General features: G+C 40.3%; 1 protein-coding gene and 4 non-coding genes across 9 annotated transcripts in view; all 5 read right to left on the bottom strand.

Annotated features, from left to right (window-relative positions):
* rbfox3a (RNA binding fox-1 homolog 3a) overlaps positions 1–19,735 on the bottom strand; it is a 530,829-nt gene that overhangs the window by 375,787 nt on the left and 135,307 nt on the right. The gene's annotated exons all lie outside the window — the stretch shown is intronic.
* On the bottom strand, positions 443–516 carry trnak-cuu (transfer RNA lysine (anticodon CUU)). Its single transcript has one exon. It is a non-coding gene; the product is annotated as a tRNA-Lys (tRNA).
* On the bottom strand, positions 990–1,063 carry trnak-cuu (transfer RNA lysine (anticodon CUU)). Its single transcript has one exon. It is a non-coding gene; the product is annotated as a tRNA-Lys (tRNA).
* On the bottom strand, positions 1,514–1,587 carry trnak-cuu (transfer RNA lysine (anticodon CUU)). Its single transcript has one exon. It is a non-coding gene; the product is annotated as a tRNA-Lys (tRNA).
* Positions 2,596–2,669, bottom strand: trnak-cuu (transfer RNA lysine (anticodon CUU)). The gene has a single exon. It is a non-coding gene; the product is annotated as a tRNA-Lys (tRNA).

Genomic DNA, 19,735 nt, shown 5'->3' with positions numbered 1-19,735 from the left:
GCACCACATCACATCGCAAGAGAAACCTCAGATGGTTAGACACGTTTCATGATAATTAAAACACTGTAGTCCAAAGACAACCTAGGTCTGAGGAGATGATCAGATCTCACAGACAGTTTTGTCTAAACCTCCTTGACCACATGTTCTGTGAACTTAGCCAGCCACAACCATGTTGCATAACTCTTTGTCCACAAGATTAAGCACATCCATACCATACCATGCTTTGTCAAGGGATCTGATCTCTTGCAGATTTTACTGCTGGCTAAACTATGGCATCAAGAGAAAGATGTTCTGATCAGGTATAGATGTTGGATTGGTGTGTATGAAAGTGGGGGGTTAATATGCTGTGGTCTTTCCTTGCATCAGTAATCATTTTAGCTTTGGTAGATCTAATCTATGGATGAGCATTGTTGTGCTGAATTTCTGGTCTTAAAAGCTTCCTCGCCCAACGTGGGGCTCGAACCCACGACCCTGAGATTAAGAGTCTCATGCTCTACCGAACTGAGCTAGCCGGGCTTTATTGAGCACAACATCACATCACAACAGAAACCTCAGATGGTTAGACACCTTTCATGATAATTAAATCACTGTAGTCCAAAGACAACCTAGGTCTGAGGAGATGATCAGATCTCACAGACAGTTTTGTCTAAACCTCCTTGACCACAAGTTCTGTGATTTTAGCCAGCCACAACCATGTTGCATAACTCTTTGTCCACAAGATCAAGCATATCCATACCATACCATGCTTTGGCAAGAGATCCGATGTTTTGCAGTTTTTACTGCTGGATAAACTATGGCATCAAGAGAAATTAAGGGAGTCAATTCAAAACAAGACATTCATATTAGCTATAGTTGTTGGATTGGTGTGTATGAAAGTGGGGGGTTAATATGCTGTGGTCTTTCCTTGCATCGGTAATCATTTTAGCTTTAGTAGATCTAATCTATGGATGAGCATTGTTGTGCTGAATTTCTGGTCTTAAAAGGTTCCTCGCCCAACGTGGGGCTCGAACCCACGACCCTGAGATTAAGAGTCTCATGCTCTACCGAACTGAGCTAGCCGGGCTTTATTGAGCACAACATCACATCACAACAGAAACCTCAGATGGTTAGACACGTTTCATGATAATTAAAACACTGTAGTCCAAAGACAACCTAGGTCTGAGGAGATGATCAGATCTCACAGACAGTTTTGTCTAAACCTCCTTGACCACATGTTCTGTGAACTTAGCCAGCCACAACCATGTTGCATAACTCTTTGTCCACAAGATTAAGCACATCCATACCATACCATGCTTTGTCAAGGGATCTGATCTCTTGCAGATTTTACTGCTGGCTAAACTATGGCATCAAGAGAAAGATGTTCTGATCAGGTATAGATGTTGGATTGGTGTGTATGAAAGTGGGGGGTTAATATGCTGTGGTCTTTCCTTGCATCCGTAATCATTTTAGCTTTGGTAGATCTAATCTATGGATGAGCATTGTTGTGCTGAATTTCTGGTCTTAAAAGCTTCCTCGCCCAACGTGGGGCTCGAACCCACGACCCTGAGATTAAGAGTCTCATGCTCTACCGAACTGAGCTAGCCGGGCTTTATTGAGCACAACATCACATCACAACAGAAACCTCAGATGGTTAGACACGTTTCATGATAATTAAATCACTGTAGTCCAAAGACAACCTAGGTCTGAGGAGATGATCAGATCTCACAGACAGTTTTGTCTAAACCTCCTTGACCACATGTTCTGTGAACTTAGCCAGCCACAACCATGTTGCATAACTCTTTGTCCACAAGATCAAGCATATCCATACTATGCTTTGGGTAGAGATCCGATGTTTTGCAGTTTTCACTCCTGGCTTAGGTATGGCATCAAGAGAATTTCAGGAATCAATCCAAAACAACATGTTCTGATCAGGTATAGATGTTGGGTGGGGGGGAAGGAAGTGGGGGGTCAATATGCTGTGGTCTTTCCTTGCATCAGTAATCATTTTAGCTTTAGTAGATCTAATCTATGGATGAGCATTGTTGTGCTGAATTTCTGGTCTTAAAAGGTTCCTCGCCCAACGTGGGGCTCGAACCCACGACCCTGAGATTAAGAGTCTCATGCTCTACCGAACTGAGCTAGCCAGGCTTTATTGAGCACAACATCACATCACAACAGAAACCTCAGATGGTTAGACACGTTTCATGATAATTAAATCACTGTAGTCCAAAGACAACCTAGGTCTGAGGAGATGATCAGATCTCACAGACAGTTTTGTCTAAACCTCCTTGACCACAAGTTCTGTGATTTTAGCCAGCCACAACCATGTTGCATAACTCTTTGTCCACAAGATTAAGCAAGTCCATACCATGCTTTGGCAAGAGATCCGATGTTTTGCAGTTTTTACTGCTGGATAAACTATGGCATCAAGAGAAATTAAGGGAGTCAATTCAAAACAAGACATTCATATTAGCTATAGTTGTTGGATTGGTGTGTATGAAAGTGGGGGGTTAATATGCTGTGGTCTTTCCTTGCATCGGTAATCATTTTAGCTTTAGTAGATCTAATCTATGGATGAGCATTGTTGTGCTGAATTTCTGGTCTTAAAAGGTTCCTCGCCCAACGTGGGGCTCGAACCCACGACCCTGAGATTAAGAGTCTCATGCTCTACCGAACTGAGCTAGCCGGGCTTTATTGAGCACAACATCACATCACAACAGAAACCTCAGATGGTTAGACACGTTTCATGATAATTAAAACACTGTAGTCCAAAGACAACCTAGGTCTGAGGAGATGATCAGATCTCACAGACAGTTTTGTCTAAACCTCCTTGACCACATGTTCTGTGAACTTAGCCAGCCACAACCATGTTGCATAACTCTTTGTCCACAAGATTAAGCACATCCATACCATACCATGCTTTGTCAAGGGATCTGATCTCTTGCAGATTTTACTGCTGGCTAAACTATGGCATCAAGAGAAAGATGTTCTGATCAGGTATAGATGTTGGATTGGTGTGTATGAAAGTGGGGGGTTAATATGCTGTGGTCTTTCCTTGCATCAGTAATCATTTTAGCTTTGGTAGATCTAATCTATGGATGAGCATTGTTGTGCTGAATTTCTGGTCTTAAAAGCTTCCTCGCCCAACGTGGGGCTCGAACCCACGACCCTGAGATTAAGAGTCTCATGCTCTACCGAACTGAGCTAGCCGGGCTTTATTGAGCACAACATCACATCACAACAGAAACCTCAGATGGTTAGACACGTTTCATGATAATTAAATCACTGTAGTCCAAAGACAACCTAGGTCTGAGGAGATGATCAGATCTCACAGACAGTTTTGTCTAAACCTCCTTGACCACATGTTCTGTGAACTTAGCCAGCCACAACCATGTTGCATAACTCTTTGTCCACAAGATCAAGCATATCCATACTATGCTTTGGGTAGAGATCCGATGTTTTGCAGTTTTCACTCCTGGCTTAGGTATGGCATCAAGAGAATTTCAGGAATCAATCCAAAACAACATGTTCTGATCAGGTATAGATGTTGGGTGGGGGGGAAGGAAGTGGGGGGTCAATATGCTGTGGTCTTTCCTTGCATCAGTAATCATTTTAGCTTTGGTAGATCTAATCTATGGATGAGCATTGTTGTGCTGAATTTCTGGTCTTAAAAGGTTCCTCGCCCAACGTGGGGGTCGAACCCACGACCCTGAGATTAAGAGTCTCATGCTCTACCGAACTGAGCTAGCCGGGCTTCTTTGAGCACCACATCACATCGCAAGAGAAACCTCAGATGGTTAGACACGTTTCATGATAATTAAAACACTGTAGTCCAAAGACAACCTAGGTCTGAGGAGATGATCAGATCTCACAGACAGTTTTGTCTAAACCTCCTTGACCACATGTTCTGTGAACTTAGCCAGCCACAACCATGTTGCATAACTCTTTGTCCACAAGATTAAGCACATCCATACCATACCATGCTTTGTCAAGGGATCTGATCTCTTGCAGATTTTAATGCTGGCTAAACTATGGCATCAAGAGAAAGATGTTCTGATCAGGTATAGATGTTGGATTGGTGTGTATGAAAGTGGGGGGTTAATATGCTGTGGTCTTTCCTTGCATCAGTAATCATTTTAGCTTTGGTAGATCTAATCTATGGATGAGCATTGTTGTGCTGAATTTCTGGTCTTAAAAGCTTCCTCGCCCAACGTGGGGCTCGAACCCACGACCCTGAGATTAAGAGTCTCATGCTCTACCGAACTGAGCTAGCCGGGCTTTATTGAGCACAACATCACATCACAACAGAAACCTCTGATGGTTAGACACCTTTCATGATAATTAAATCACTGTAGTCCAAAGACAACCTAGGTCTGAGGAGATGATCAGATCTCACAGACAGTTTTGTCTAAACCTCCTTGACCACAAGTTCTGTGATTTTAGCCAGCCACAACCATGTTGCATAACTCTTTGTCCACAAGATCAAGCATATCCATACCATACCATGCTTTGGCAAGAGATCCGATGTTTTGCAGTTTTTACTGCTGGATAAACTATGGCATCAAGAGAAATTAAGGGAGTCAATTCAAAACAAGACATTCATATTAGCTATAGTTGTTGGATTGGTGTGTATGAAAGTGGGGGGTTAATATGCTGTGGTCTTTCCTTGCATCGGTAATCATTTTAGCTTTAGTAGATCTAATCTATGGATGAGCATTGTTGTGCTGAATTTCTGGTCTTAAAAGGTTCCTCGCCCAACGTGGGGCTCGAACCCACGACCCTGAGATTAAGAGTCTCATGCTCTACCGAACTGAGCTAGCCGGGCTTTATTGAGCACAACATCACATCACAACAGAAACCTCAGATGGTTAGACACGTTTCATGATAATTAAAACACTGTAGTCCAAAGACAACCTAGGTCTGAGGAGATGATCAGATCTCACAGACAGTTTTGTCTAAACCTCCTTGACCACATGTTCTGTGAACTTAGCCAGCCACAACCATGTTGCATAACTCTTTGTCCACAAGATTAAGCACATCCATACCATACCATGCTTTGTCAAGGGATCTGATCTCTTGCAGATTTTACTGCTGGCTAAACTATGGCATCAAGAGAAAGATGTTCTGATCAGGTATAGATGTTGGATTGGTGTGTATGAAAGTGGGGGGTTAATATGCTGTGGTCTTTCCTTGCATCCGTAATCATTTTAGCTTTGGTAGATCTAATCTATGGATGAGCATTGTTGTGCTGAATTTCTGGTCTTAAGAGCTTCCTCGCCCAACGTGGGGCTCGAACCCACGACCCTGAGATTAAGAGTCTCATGCTCTACCGAACTGAGCTAGCCGGGCTTTATTGAGCACAACATCACATCACAACAGAAACCTCAGATGGTTAGACACGTTTCATGATAATTAAATCACTGTAGTCCAAAGACAACCTAGGTCTGAGGAGATGATCAGATCTCACAGACAGTTTTGTCTAAACCTCCTTGACCACATGTTCTGTGAACTTAGCCAGCCACAACCATGTTGCATAACTCTTTGTCCACAAGATCAAGCATATCCATACTATGCTTTGGGTAGAGATCCGATGTTTTGCAGTTTTCACTCCTGGCTTAGGTATGGCATCAAGAGAATTTCAGGAATCAATCCAAAACAACATGTTCTGATCAGGTATAGATGTTGGGTGGGGGGGAAGGAAGTGGGGGGTCAATATGCTGTGGTCTTTCCTTGCATCAGTAATCATTTTAGCTTTAGTAGATCTAATCTATGGATGAGCATTGTTGTGCTGAATTTCTGGTCTTAAAAGGTTCCTCGCCCAACGTGGGGCTCGAACCCACGACCCTGAGATTAAGAGTCTCATGCTCTACCGAACTGAGCTAGCCAGGCTTTATTGAGCACAACATCACATCACAACAGAAACCTCAGATGGTTAGACACGTTTCATGATAATTAAATCACTGTAGTCCAAAGACAACCTAGGTCTGAGGAGATGATCAGATCTCACAGACAGTTTTGTCTAAACCTCCTTGACCACAAGTTCTGTGATTTTAGCCAGCCACAACCATGTTGCATAACTCTTTGTCCACAAGATTAAGCAAGTCCATACCATGCTTTGGCAAGAGATCCGATGTTTTGCAGTTTTTACTGCTGGATAAACTATGGCATCAAGAGAAATTAAGGGAGTCAATTCAAAACAAGACATTCATATTAGCTATAGTTGTTGGATTGGTGTGTATGAAAGTGGGGGGTTAATATGCTGTGGTCTTTCCTTGCATCGGTAATCATTTTAGCTTTAGTAGATCTAATCTATGGATGAGCATTGTTGTGCTGAATTTCTGGTCTTAAAAGGTTCCTCGCCCAACGTGGGGCTCGAACCCACGACCCTGAGATTAAGAGTCTCATGCTCTACCGAACTGAGCTAGCCGGGCTTTATTGAGCACAACATCACATCACAATAGAAACCTCAGATGGTTAGACACGTTTCATGATAATTAAAACACTGTAGTCCAAAGACAACCTAGGTCTGAGGAGATGATCAGATCTCACAGACAGTTTTGTCTAAACCTCCTTGACCACATGTTCTGTGAACTTAGCCAGCCACAACCATGTTGCATAACTCTTTGTCCACAAGATGAAGCACATCCATACCATACCATGCTTTGTCAAGGGATCTGATCTCTTGCAGATTTTACTGCTGGCTAAACTATGGCATCAAGAGAAAGATGTTCTGATCAGGTATAGATGTTGGATTGGTGTGTATGAAAGTGGGGGGTTAATATGCTGTGGTCTTTCCTTGCATCAGTAATCATTTTAGCTTTGGTAGATCTAATCTATGGATGAGCATTGTTGTGCTGAATTTCTGGTCTTAAAAGCTTCCTCGCCCAACGTGGGGCTCGAACCCACGACCCTGAGATTAAGAGTCTCATGCTCTACCGAACTGAGCTAGCCGGGCTTTATTGAGCACAACATCACATCACAACAGAAACCTCAGATGGTTAGACACGTTTCATGATAATTAAATCACTGTAGTCCAAAGACAACCTAGGTCTGAGGAGATGATCAGATCTCACAGACAGTTTTGTCTAAACCTCCTTGACCACATGTTCTGTGAACTTAGCCAGCCACAGCCATGTTGCATAACTCTTTGTCCACAAGATCAAGCATGTCCATACCATGCTTTGGCAAGAGATCCGATCTCTTGCAGTTTTTACTGCTGGATAAACTACGGCATCAAGATAAATTAAGGGAGTCAATTCAAAACAAGACATTCATATTACCTATAGTTGTTGGATTGGTGTGTATGAAAGTGGGGGGTTAATATGCTGTGGTCTTTCCTTGCATCAGTAATCATTTTAGCTTTGGTAGATCTAATCTATGGATGAGCATTGTTGTGCTGAATTTCTGGTCTTAAAAGGTTCCTCGCCCAACGTGGGGCTCGAACCCACGACGCTGAGATTAAGAGTCTCATGCTCTACCGAACTGAGCTAGCCGGGCTTCTTTGAGCACCACGTCACATCGCAAGAGAAACCTTAGATGGTTAGACACGTTTCATGATAATTAAAACACTGTAGTCCAAAGACAACCTAGGTCTGAGGAGATGATCAGATCTCACAGACAGTTTTGTCTAAACCTCCTTGACCACATGTTCTGTGAACTTAGCCAGCCACAACCATGTTGCATAACTCTTTGTCCACAAGATTAAGCACATCCATACCATACCATGCTTTGTCAAGGGATCAGATCTCTTACAGTTTTTACTGCTGGATAAACTACGGCATCAAGAGAAATTAAGGGAGTCAATTCAAAACAAGACATTCATATTAGCTATAGATGTTGGATTGGTGTGTATGAAAGTGGGGGGTCAATATGCTGTGGTCTTCCCTTGCATCAGTAATCATTTTAGCTTTAGTAGATCTAATCTATGGATGAGCACTGTTGTGCTGAATTTCTTTTCTTAAAAGAACCCACGACCCTGAAATTAAAGGTCTCATGCTCTACCGAACTGAGCTAGCCAGGCTTCTTTGTATGGAGGATGAGAAATGACTTAAGAAGAAATAAATAAATGTAGAAATAAATGTGGAAATGTTCCCGTGTGTGTGCGTGTGCCTGTGTGTGTGCCCTCCCACTCACTCGCTCACAGCGACACACAGTGAGATCAGAGCTCGTCCATGAAGCAGCAGGTCAGAGACTTAGTTGAAGAGCAGTAGAAACAGTGAAACACAGAGTTTCTCTGGTCACAGCTGCACAGTGATCAGCTGCTTCATGATCAGAGCTGAAGCTGCGGTTGGTTTGTATCGAGCTGGAGTTTCTGTTTCCTCCTCCTCTCTGAGCTGCTCTCACTTTAACTAATAAACTCTCATCACTAGTTATCAGGACCTGATCAGTACATGAAGTAACTTAGTGCTTGTTTGATTCCAGAGTTTATTAAACTCATTTAAATATCATGAAAAATGCCTTGTCAACATGTTGTGCTCAGTTCAACATGAGAGGAGACCCTCACAGTCAGGACTCAGTGATAAAATGACCGGAGCGACACGCAGACATGATCAGACACCATGGATTAATAACTCAACTCATTATCTTAAATTTGTTACTAAATCATCCCAATAAAAAATGAACTATTAACTCGTTGTTTTTAAGTGTGAACTGACTCAACACTGCAAACAGCAACTACTGAAGGCAGAAGTAGTAGAACTGGATCATCACACTCCTGTGACCAATCCTGCTCAAGACTGAGGTTAGGACCGCCCTTAGTCATTTGCATATGACACAGAAATACACAAATAAATAAATGTGGAAATAAATAAATGTAGAAATAAATGTGGAAATAAAATTAAAAGAGGGGAATGCTCTGGTCTTTCCTTGCATCAGTAATCATTTTAGCTTTAGTAGATCTAATCTATGGATGAGCATTGTTGTGCTGAATTTCTGGTCTGAAAAGCATCCTTGCTGAATGTGGGCCTTGAATCCACAACCCTGAGATTAGGAGTCTCATGTTCTACCGAACTGAGCTAGGCAGGCTTCTTCCAGCGCAACATCACATCACAACAGAAACCTCAGACAGTTTTGTCTAAACCTCCTTGACCACATGTTCCATGAATTTAGCCAGAACTTCTTTTTGTAATCTTAACACGATTTCATCTTCCTCCTTACCCAAAACATAATTGTTCTTCTTTGAGGGTGGGGATGGTAAGTTTAGAGAGCTGGGATGTAACTATATACATACATATTGAATTAAGTACAAAATGAATGAAGAAATGTCATTTCAACAGCACAAAGAGACACATTTACACAGAAATAATAGATAATTTTATTATGTGTCTGTTTGCTCTGTGATTCCTGAGGAGAATCTAGTTACATCTGCATCTATCACATGAAAATGACAAGTTTTGCATTAAGTCAACTAAAGTGAACTTGAACCATCGCAAACCATTTCATGAGCAAATAGAAATGTGAAACCATCCAATTTGTCGATACAAAATAAACAATATAAACAATATTGTGTTCAATTCAGTTTTATTTGTACAGCACCAAATCATAATATATGTTATCTCAAGGCACTTTACATAGTAAGGTCTAGACCTTAAAATGTGGCATAAAGGTCAACGAGACAGGAGCGGGTGGTTCAAATACATTCCTTTTAATTAACTGTGTTAATTTATTGTTGAGTCAGCAACAGAGGGCACAGACACTCACTAAATCACCACAGTTTCATTGCCACCTATTTCACAGTGACATGCTAATGAATTCCTCTGCGCTGCTGCAAGTGGGTACTTAAAAGGAAAAATATAACTCTGGTTCACATAGAGTGCAGTATCAAATGATTTTAAAATAAATGTTGGTAACACTTTATATTAGGGAACACATATCAACCATTAACTAGTTGCTTATTTGCATGGATATTAGAGGCATATTGGCTCTTTATTAGTCATTATACAGCACTTATTAATGCCTTATTCTTAATGACCTTATTCTGCAACTACTCCATTGATTAACAGTTTTCCCTTAATAACCTCCTAATTACTGCTTATTGATGGTAGGTAAGGAAGTTGTTGTACATGAATTTCAATCAAGTGCTTGGATATGTTCACTTTGTGTGTTCCCTAATATTAAGTGTCACCGAAATGTTTTAATGATGAATGACTATATGATCTCAATGTTTATCTCAAACTGTGCAGGCTGGTCACCTCCCTTCTTCCAAGTGCATGTAGTGGTTTTCATGCACTAACAATGCTAATTGCTTAATGAACAATAAATCTAAATAATGACCTGTGCATTTTTAAAACATGATTATGTCATGTAATTGTTTGCAAATTTGTTTAACACCAAAACCAACAAAGTGACCTGAACAAGACAAAATATAAACTTTTTTTCAATTACAGCTTGCAAACATCTTCTCCATCTTCTTTTAGATACAGGCATATTAACAACCTAAATTAAAAATATTCATACATAAATTCACACACGTTCGCTCACTCACACACACACACACACACACACAAATGAGTAATACATGGCACATGTACACAGACACAAATCCAGTGATCGGTGTGGAGCGGAACAGTGGTCAACTGATCTTTGGGATCCGTTCATTTCAAAGAGCCATTCAAAAGACTGGCTCATTTATTTATTTATTCACTTTTAAGAAGCCAGCCTGGGGTTAATTCATTTTATCCTGGAAATAATCACAGGGAGGAATGATGGGATGAGATTTGGATCAGAATAATTTTGTACTCAGATTTCGCGGCAATGTTTGAGTTTGAATTATTCTGAAATATTAATCATGGCTTCATTTGACATGTGTGGACAAGATTTTAAAGTCTGATATGGATTAATTGTAAATATTCCACTGCCATATCCCTCTGAGTTGACAGTGAGATTACTATTTACCCTTTGTATAAAGTGTGTGTGTGTGTGTAAAACCACTTTGACTTATGTTATTCATGCAAGAGCTACATCTGCCTGATGTGGAGGCGGAAGTACTGGCACTCTCCACTTCATCGTCATGCTCTCTCCTCACCTCTGAGATTTTAACAGTGGGGTGTTGAGTTTTAAAATGCCTGTGCAAATTGTTTGTGGAGCCAGACTTAAATGAAATTATTTTCTGGCAAATATTGCACTTAGCCTTATTGTCTGCCTTCAGCGAACAGTGCATCTAAATGCTGCTCCTTTTTCTTTAGCTCATTTTACAGAACAAAGACGGACGGTCCTCCCCCTCGTTCAGGCTGCTGTTCACTGCACTGCTGACTCAGATGCACTCGCTTTTTGTTTTCTTTGTTTTTCACTGAGGCACTCACGTGAAGGGAGCGTGCACAACTTGTTGGGAGGAGCTTGTGTGAGCAACTGTGAACCATAGGTGTCAACTCAGGGAGAGAGAAAAAAAAGAACGGCTCCCAACCAAACGCGACTCGGTTCCCATCGTTCATGTTCATGAGCCGGTCAAAAGATTTGGTTCGTTCGTGAACGTCACAACTCTAAGAGGTAACACTGATCATCTTCTCTGTGATCTAGATTCATGTCTGACCATTTGTGGGAATATATCTCCACCTCTGCTACACTCCACAACAATCTGTTTTTAAAAAGCCTTCAGATAAGCCTCTAGGATAACATTTCCTCAAACCTTCCATTATAAGAAATCCTATGTTATCTTACAATGAAGTATCTTGATAAAACCTCAATCTGTGTGTGAATGTTTGAAACATCCCCCAGCTTTGAGGATCTAAATCTCAGTGTTAGGAAATTGGCCTCTCTCTTAGCCAATGGGTGAGTACTGTATTGTCTTTTTTAGAACAGACACAGTAAACATGTTGACAATTTCACACACACACACACACACACACACACACACACACACACACACACACACACACACACACACAAACAAAGAGAGAGAGAGATATTAAGAACCGTTCCACTCTATTTTATTTGGTTTGTATTTGAAGAAATAAGAGATTTTTTCTCAGTCAGGTTTAAATCTCTCCCCTGTGCCATGAGATAGAACAAGCAAAGTTGTCGTGGCTGTGTAAATAAGAGCTGAATCACTAAAACATCTCCTCTGCTGGCTTTATTCAAAGGGAGAGGGGAGGTTGGCATAGGGGGATCTTCAAAATCGTTGAAGATCATCAATCGAAACAAAGTAATTTAAATACCTGAAGGTCTTTCACATTTAATATCAATGGAAAACACTGTTGTTTTCGTTTTGCTCTTGCAGAATAAGGAAGGATGGAGAGTGACAGGATACAACAGAAGTAGAGCAACAAGAACAGAAAAAGCTCAATCAATGAGTATTTTCCAACCTCCTAGTTCCTGTCGATGTCATCGTTATCCCAACTGGGGGATGCTGTGGCAGTGTCACTTTACTTTGACCAGTATTATTGTCATCCATGTTTCAACTTAGCAGACAGCATGTAGCATAGGACCATCACATGACACCAGCATATCACACCTAATATTTATAAAAAGTTAAACTTCCATCTGACACCAGAGCAGAGGATTAGTTAGTTAGTTAAAGTTAAAACCTTCTGCTTTCAACTCCACCTTTTTTGTACTAAACTCCAATTCTGGGAAATCCCTCTGAGGGAATTAGCCAACCTGAAGGAAATTCCTTGCTTATACATTACTATAAACAACTTTGGTTGCACCCTGACAGAATAATGTTGGAGGCCGTAGCTGTATGATTTTCAGATTACCTGAGCTCACTTCTGATTTCTGATGGTATCATGCAACTGACTATTAGCACCGAACACTGAATATCAGTTCCAGTCTCATTCTGTGGATCAGTGTGTAGCATCTAGTGGTGTAGTATATATGGCAGCTAAAAGACTACCTTTCCCTTTCCAAACTTGTAGGGGGACTATGTTGGCCTTCCTGCATCAAAATCCTGCATAGAGCAGTCTTCTCTCTAGTGATGAAGTGTCTTTAGATGGATGTCTTCAAATATATATATATATTATTGTTCCTACTTCAGGAAGTCCCTAGATGCATATTTCCCCATTTAAAAAAGTTTTGAAAAAGAAAAAGTAAAACACATTTTCATCAACTCAATGCTTATTTTGTTGCTTGAATACATCACAAAAATAATTTGATAACAAGTAGGAACATTGTCTAATTTATATCCTTAACTATAATCTTTATTAATTGTGACTGTGATTTTGCGATGTCACCCCCATGACTAAATTTTATACCCTACCCTACCACCTAAACAATGTTGAGACTGAATCACTGACCAGTCATACAGACATAGAAAACTTCCACTAAACTCAATGCTCAACCCAAATGAACCGAGAATTATTTAGATGAGTATGTGAGTGAATGTGGTCATTTGAAAACATCGCACATAAAAGACCCCCTAGTGGGAGTTTGGAGCAAAACATGCAAAATGCAAGACAAATGTGATAAGCACTGCTTTTCAGTTGATATTTCATGATACATGATGACACAAGGTGAGAGGAATTATGTAAAAGTTTTAAGGTTTTAAAACAGTGTTTCCTCTGATCAGAACATTTGTAATTTAACCTGTCTTTTGCTCAATGGATGGCTCAGTGTACAAATACAACTTGTTAAGGTGTTTATGTGAGTTTAAAGGTGTTGACATCAGCAAGACAGTCGCAGAAATGGGCAGAGATGACTGCTCTGGATGTGTAAACTGCACAAATAAGTGCGCTGCGGTACAACAGGAACTCAAGAGTGCTGCAGAACCCACTGCAAATCACTTATTATAGGTAGTGTGCACCACCCTTTTTTTTTTAAATGTACATATTGTTCAGTCAAATACATCACTCAACACTACAGACGATGTGTGATACAGTGTCAGCAACAACTGAATATTGTACATGTTCCTAGCAGTGGTGGGTGTGTTGGATAAAATAGGTTTTTCCAATGAACTGGTGAGTCTGTGTTAATTTACTCTCAACAGTAAGTAACTTTAAGTATTATGGAGCGGCTGTGGCTCAGGGGGTAGAGCGTGTCATCCTCCAACCAGAAGGTCAGCAGCTCAGTCCCAGTCTTCCCAATTCCACAAGCGTCCTTGGGCAAGATACTGAACCAAATTGCCCCTGTCGGCTGTGCTGTTCTCAAGTGCTTCGAGTGGTCATCAAGACCAGAAAAGTGCTGTATAAATAAAGACCATTTATGTGACATATTGAGAATTATCAGTTGAATCCACCTGGAATGCCTCTTGGCTGCATTTACCCTGAGAGTTTTTGAGATCCCTGTAAGATCCTGTAAGAGGCATGAAGTCTAAAGGGTCATGGTTTTTGACCTGAGATCAAAATTGCCTGATGTTGAGTGCATACATGCATATGAAAAACATCCAGTTATCACGCTCACAGCTGTACTGTATCCATCAAACTAAAGTAGACTACAGGTGGCGAGCAGAACAATACCATGATAGCATGGGGAGCCTTGTGGATTCAAGCAATCATCATGCTTATCATGGAATCAGTGATAATCTCCTCATATTGAAACAAGCAAATGAGTAACAGGGCTGTGAGTTGCATCTTCCATTAGGCTAATCATGCACAGTGCCACTCCACCAGATGTTATTTCATTACACCACACCACGCGCCGGGTGTGACACAATTGTTTGCATAAACACCGCAGAGGGATATCTGATTGACAGAGTTGAAACAATAAGAGGCAGCTTTGTTTGAGCTTGGTTGTTTGTTCAAGGGAATGCAGCCAACTGGCTCTGTAATATCTTTCTTTTCTCTTTGAACTTGTTTATCTTTTGTCTCTTGTCCCGCCAACCTCTTTGCCTCCTTCTTTGTTTTTGTGTTGACTGAAGGAAATGGACTAAATAATGACACGGAAATCTATATGATTGTTTAAGGCCCCTTGGGTGTGCTGAGGAAAAAAAACAATCTGTGTGGTTAAAATCTCTGCACTCAGGGTTTATATACTGTGCTCTCAGATTTGTAATCTGTGTATGTCTAATATATGCAATATTGTACATAGACTATGGTAAATAAGATTCTCACCAACATTTAGATATGTTCATGACACGTTCATGTTTTTTTTTTTGCAGCCATATGCAGAAATGTTTTATTTTAATCCATTTTCCCTTCATCAGTCTACACTTATTTTCCTAAAATGACAAAGTGTAAACTATATTTTAGAAATGTTTGCTGATCGAAAGAGTATTACAAAGGAAAAACTAAAATATCCCACTGATAAAAGTATTCAGACAAACTATTCAGTAGCCGCCAGGGCTCTGGCTGGGTCACTCAAGAACAGAGAAGACAAAGATGGAGCCACTTCTGTGTTATCTTGGTGGTGTGCTCAGGGTTATTGTCCTGTTGTAAGGTGAACCTTTGAGGACTCACTAATGACAAGGAATAATTCTGAAGTAGCTCCAAAGCATTACCACAGGCCAAGCAACAGCCCAACACAGGCAGGTTTACTACTGGCCCTGTACTTATAAGTGTAATGTATATAAAGTATATGAAAGTATTAACCTTTACACAGCTAGTACACAACAAAGCTAAATGTTAAAAGATTCCTAAAACACAAATTCCTAGAACTACAGAAATATAGAAGATAGAAGAAGTATTTCTGGTACAATCAACACTTTGTTATATATTAACATACTGTGATAAACAAATGGTCAGGTTGTTCGTGAAAGATAAAAGTTACCCTACAGATCTTATTTTCTTGAAATATCTATTGATCTATCTTCTCCACAGTTTGCCTGTCACATGAACAATGCAGCAGGAGATAACTCACTCAGGCGCATTCACAACAACACATGATCTCCACAGCATTCAGGTGAGGGGGGGGGGGGGGGGGGGGGGGGGGTGCAGCAGGCTTAGGCAGGATTCAACGGAAAATCTTCGCTCCGGAGATCATGTGTTTTTCATTACAGCACATCAACACTGGTGTCGACCCTGATCACCTCTCTTGACCATTCCTTCATCCTTTTCTTTTTGTTTTTTTCATTTTTGCATCTGTTGTGTGTTAGAAACGTCTTCAACTCTCCTACTCGTACACATGACTCATGCGGTGGTCTACTACTCTTCACATTTTCTCCTTTGGACATTCTACTTTTTCCAAGGGTCTGGCCGGAGAAAGTCCACTGATAATCCAGATGCCCTCACAGAAATGTTTGCAGACAATCTCCAGAAATTCTCAATAGGGGCTCTATTGAGAATGGTTAGTGCATGCCTGAAAGCAGCTTTAGTAATGTCGCACAACTTCTGTCTGTCTGAAATTTCTCCCATAACATTAAGGTTGGATTTCAGGAAACCTTAAACATTAGTACTAGAAAAAACTACAAATACTTTCAGTATTAATAACATTTAGACAGACTTGAACCAATGCTGTGCTGTATTTCACAGTCACACATGTAAGAAAGAACTTAAAAGTAGTATAAGAAATTAAATTAGGCAGAGCGTACATTTTTGCTTCTCCACCCCCACTTTGCTCCCCGTTTAGTTGTCCGGGCAGCGCAGACAGAATAATGTACGACTTTCATAAGAAAGCCTCACAAGCCTATGCAAATAAGTGTGAAATTGCTATATAATAATATATGTAAATTACATTGTGCTGGGGAGGAAATTCATTATTTTCCTGGCTGTGGTTGTGAAAGGCTGAAAACACAAGACCAGAGAGAAACAGAGAGAGGGGTTACGAAAAAAAAGAGTTCGATGGCAACAGGGGTAAAACAAAGCTGGTGTATGTCACTTTTTTAGAAGCACATTATGGGTCACTGGCACTGAAATGACTAATGCTCATTCTCTTTGGGGGCTCCAGGCTCTCTGTAGCAAGTTTTGTAAACTTGCATTTAGGGAGATTGTTGGAATGTCACAGTTTTGACACTTTTTTAATGTGTCCATTGTAAATGTATCACCCTTCCTCAATAATATGAAATAACAACTTAAATACAATACATTACACTGAATTATCAACAGCAGGTCTAGTAGTTCTGTGTGGATGTACTGGGCCCAGTGGTGATTTCAGCTACATACCAGAACTTCAGCATATTAGTTTAGGATGATAATCTAATTAGCTGCAACTGAATGTCACTTATTTGGTCATAAACCAAAGTATTAGACTTACTGGGATATCATCCTTTGCTTAACAGTGGTGCTGAATCAAAAATCAGAGGAAAATATATTACATTTTGTCCTGAGGAGAACATATCAGCCCAAATCCACTTTCCCAAAGGTTTATGATTCAATCCCCGGCTCTTCCAGTCCACATACCAACATGTCCTTGGGCAAGACACTGAAGCCTAAATTGCCTGAATGTGTGATAGAAAAAAAGTGTGAGATTGGGTGAGTGTGTGATTGGGGGATAGTGTACAGTGCTTTGAGTGGTCAATGAGACAAGAAAAGTAATGGACAGACTGGGCAACAGCAAACCTCCAACCACCCAGTAAACATTGCGGCGGAAGTCACCAACTATGGTGCAAAGCTCTCAAGGTCTGCCCCTGGCATCTTCTTCGTTGCAATATGCTTATTAATATTGTTGTGATAATTAGTAAAAAATAAAAAGGAGACATAGTTGTAGAAAGCTACAACACTAAATGATTGTACAGTTAAAGCATCAAAGAGCCTCACTGTGTCACTGTGCTCAGATTATCTTTATAAATAAATATAAGTTGCAGTGGAGAAAAATACATTAACTCCATCACACCATAGAAAATCAGTCTCTACTTTCATCCTTTGGCATCACTGAAAGCAAACTCATTTCTTAGGTGTAAAATGCTGTTTTAAAATTGCAACATTAATAATCCATGATTACCAGCAGGAAATCAATGTAATGAATGTAATAACCTGAACCTTAAACAATGGGGCCCTGTAGGACATAGACAATTAAAGTAAGATAATACTATAAACATTTGTAATTAAAAATATATGACATTAACAGCATGAATGTGTACATGTACATATAGTATGGCTTGCATTCCAATATTCCTCGTTTGCAGACATTCACAGGTCACAGCAGTCAAATAGAAGTCCTAGTATCCCTCCACATCCCCCAACAATAAAAACATAATTTGCTGCTGCATTGATGATCCATGGAACAGAGAAAAGAAAGGAAAACAACATGTACTTTTGGAAATAATTACAGTCACCAACGCTTTGAGATGTATTTGGTTCACTGGGAATTATGTACATCATCTGTTAGATCTGCAGTATTTTACAAATTTATCAGAGTTATCATGGTTTTAGATTTTTAGATTAGGTTCATCAACTGGCCAAGCTTTACCTCAGACTCATGCATACTGTATATACCCTATGTAGGTATATCCATGTAGTTTCTTGCATATGGAACCTGTGGAGCCCCTCTCTCCTGCTTGGTTTCTTCAGTAACAGAGATTATATTGATTTAGTCATGCCAAGCAGCATGACCTTCTTTATTAATGTTCAATGAAAAAGAAGCATTTGTAACAAAGGATAATGCTGGACACAATCTGAAAAAGCAAACAAGAATGTGGCCTAAAGACTCTGATACATGAGCCGACACCTGATTTCTTTTAAGGCAAAAGACTGATGATTTTCTATATTTTCCTCTATATCTACAAATCTCTTTAAAAATAACTATTGTCAGTGTATCTAAAACCTGACTGAGCGTATTCCTCTGAGCCCTATGGCTCCACGGTAGTAAAAACAAATACATCAGTAAGTCACACTGTTGCCCTGGGTGACATTTTTCTTCATTATGAAGAACATCTATTTAGAAACACGTCCATACACTAATAACTCCTCTCTAGAGACTATGACAGTGAGTCAATATTAGAGTCTGGAGCTGTTTAAAAATAAACTATACTGCCAATATTTTTGTGAGGAAAGAACATGACATCCAGTGCAACAGTGTGGCTCACAAAACACATTTACTTAAGGTAGACAGCTGTAATAGTGACAGTAAAGTTACAGTGAACAATGGAAAGCAGCTAAACTAAGCAGTACCCCTGAGGACTGTACTATGAAAGCAGTTTATCCAAAACTATGATTTAACTCTTAACAAAAGAAGTCACTTTTGACGAATGTCTCAGTCAGTCTTAGCATGATGTCCAATCCTTTACTGTGCAGTTTCTTTATTGAAGTCAAGATGTGCCCTTCCTGCTCCGTGGTTGGCTGCATTCAGGAAGGATTGGCCTTCCCTTATCTTTGCCAGCGGCATGTCTCCTATTCCTGCTGCCTGCTCCCTGATTGGTCGGCCCCAGTCACCGCTCTACCAATCCCTGAGACGCCAGGAACCTGAAGAGTATATAAACCCAGATGGCCCAGAAACGCCTCATTTGATTGTTGTATATGAAGCGTTTAGTTTATCACTGCCTTACACGGCTGGAGACTGAGCCAGGCCATTTGATTAAAAAATATAAAGTCACAGTAGGCGTATGTGTGCTGTCCTCTTTGTACAGTATTTTTGTTTGAAATAGGTAGACAGTGAGCTTGCTAAATCTAAATGATCAAGGTAGTCTAGGACTCCAGTAGCAGCATTCACACTTTTCGACAGGAAATGTCGTCTAGTAGAGGCTTCTCGTTTCTTATCTGCCAAGACCACAGTAATCCCGAACTGTTATAAATGCTGGCACAGGTGTCCGTCTCAGCCTGTCTCAATCAGTGGTAGTCAGGGTGATGGTTTAGGGGTTTAGTTTCAGAGTTGAAAATGAGAGCAGCTTTCCAGAATTACACACACAAACACACATATACTGTATATGATTGCTTAAAACAGTTTGACAGTTTGAAACAATAGGTAGCGTTATGAGCCATGTTCAACCCACAAATGTAGATTTTTTAAAATGATA

This window comes from Paralichthys olivaceus, chromosome 21 (genome assembly GCF_024713975.1).
Source record: "Paralichthys olivaceus isolate ysfri-2021 chromosome 21, ASM2471397v2, whole genome shotgun sequence".
Taxonomy (NCBI): Eukaryota; Metazoa; Chordata; class Actinopteri; order Pleuronectiformes; family Paralichthyidae; genus Paralichthys; species Paralichthys olivaceus.
This window is presented reverse-complemented; position numbering and strand designations above follow the sequence as displayed.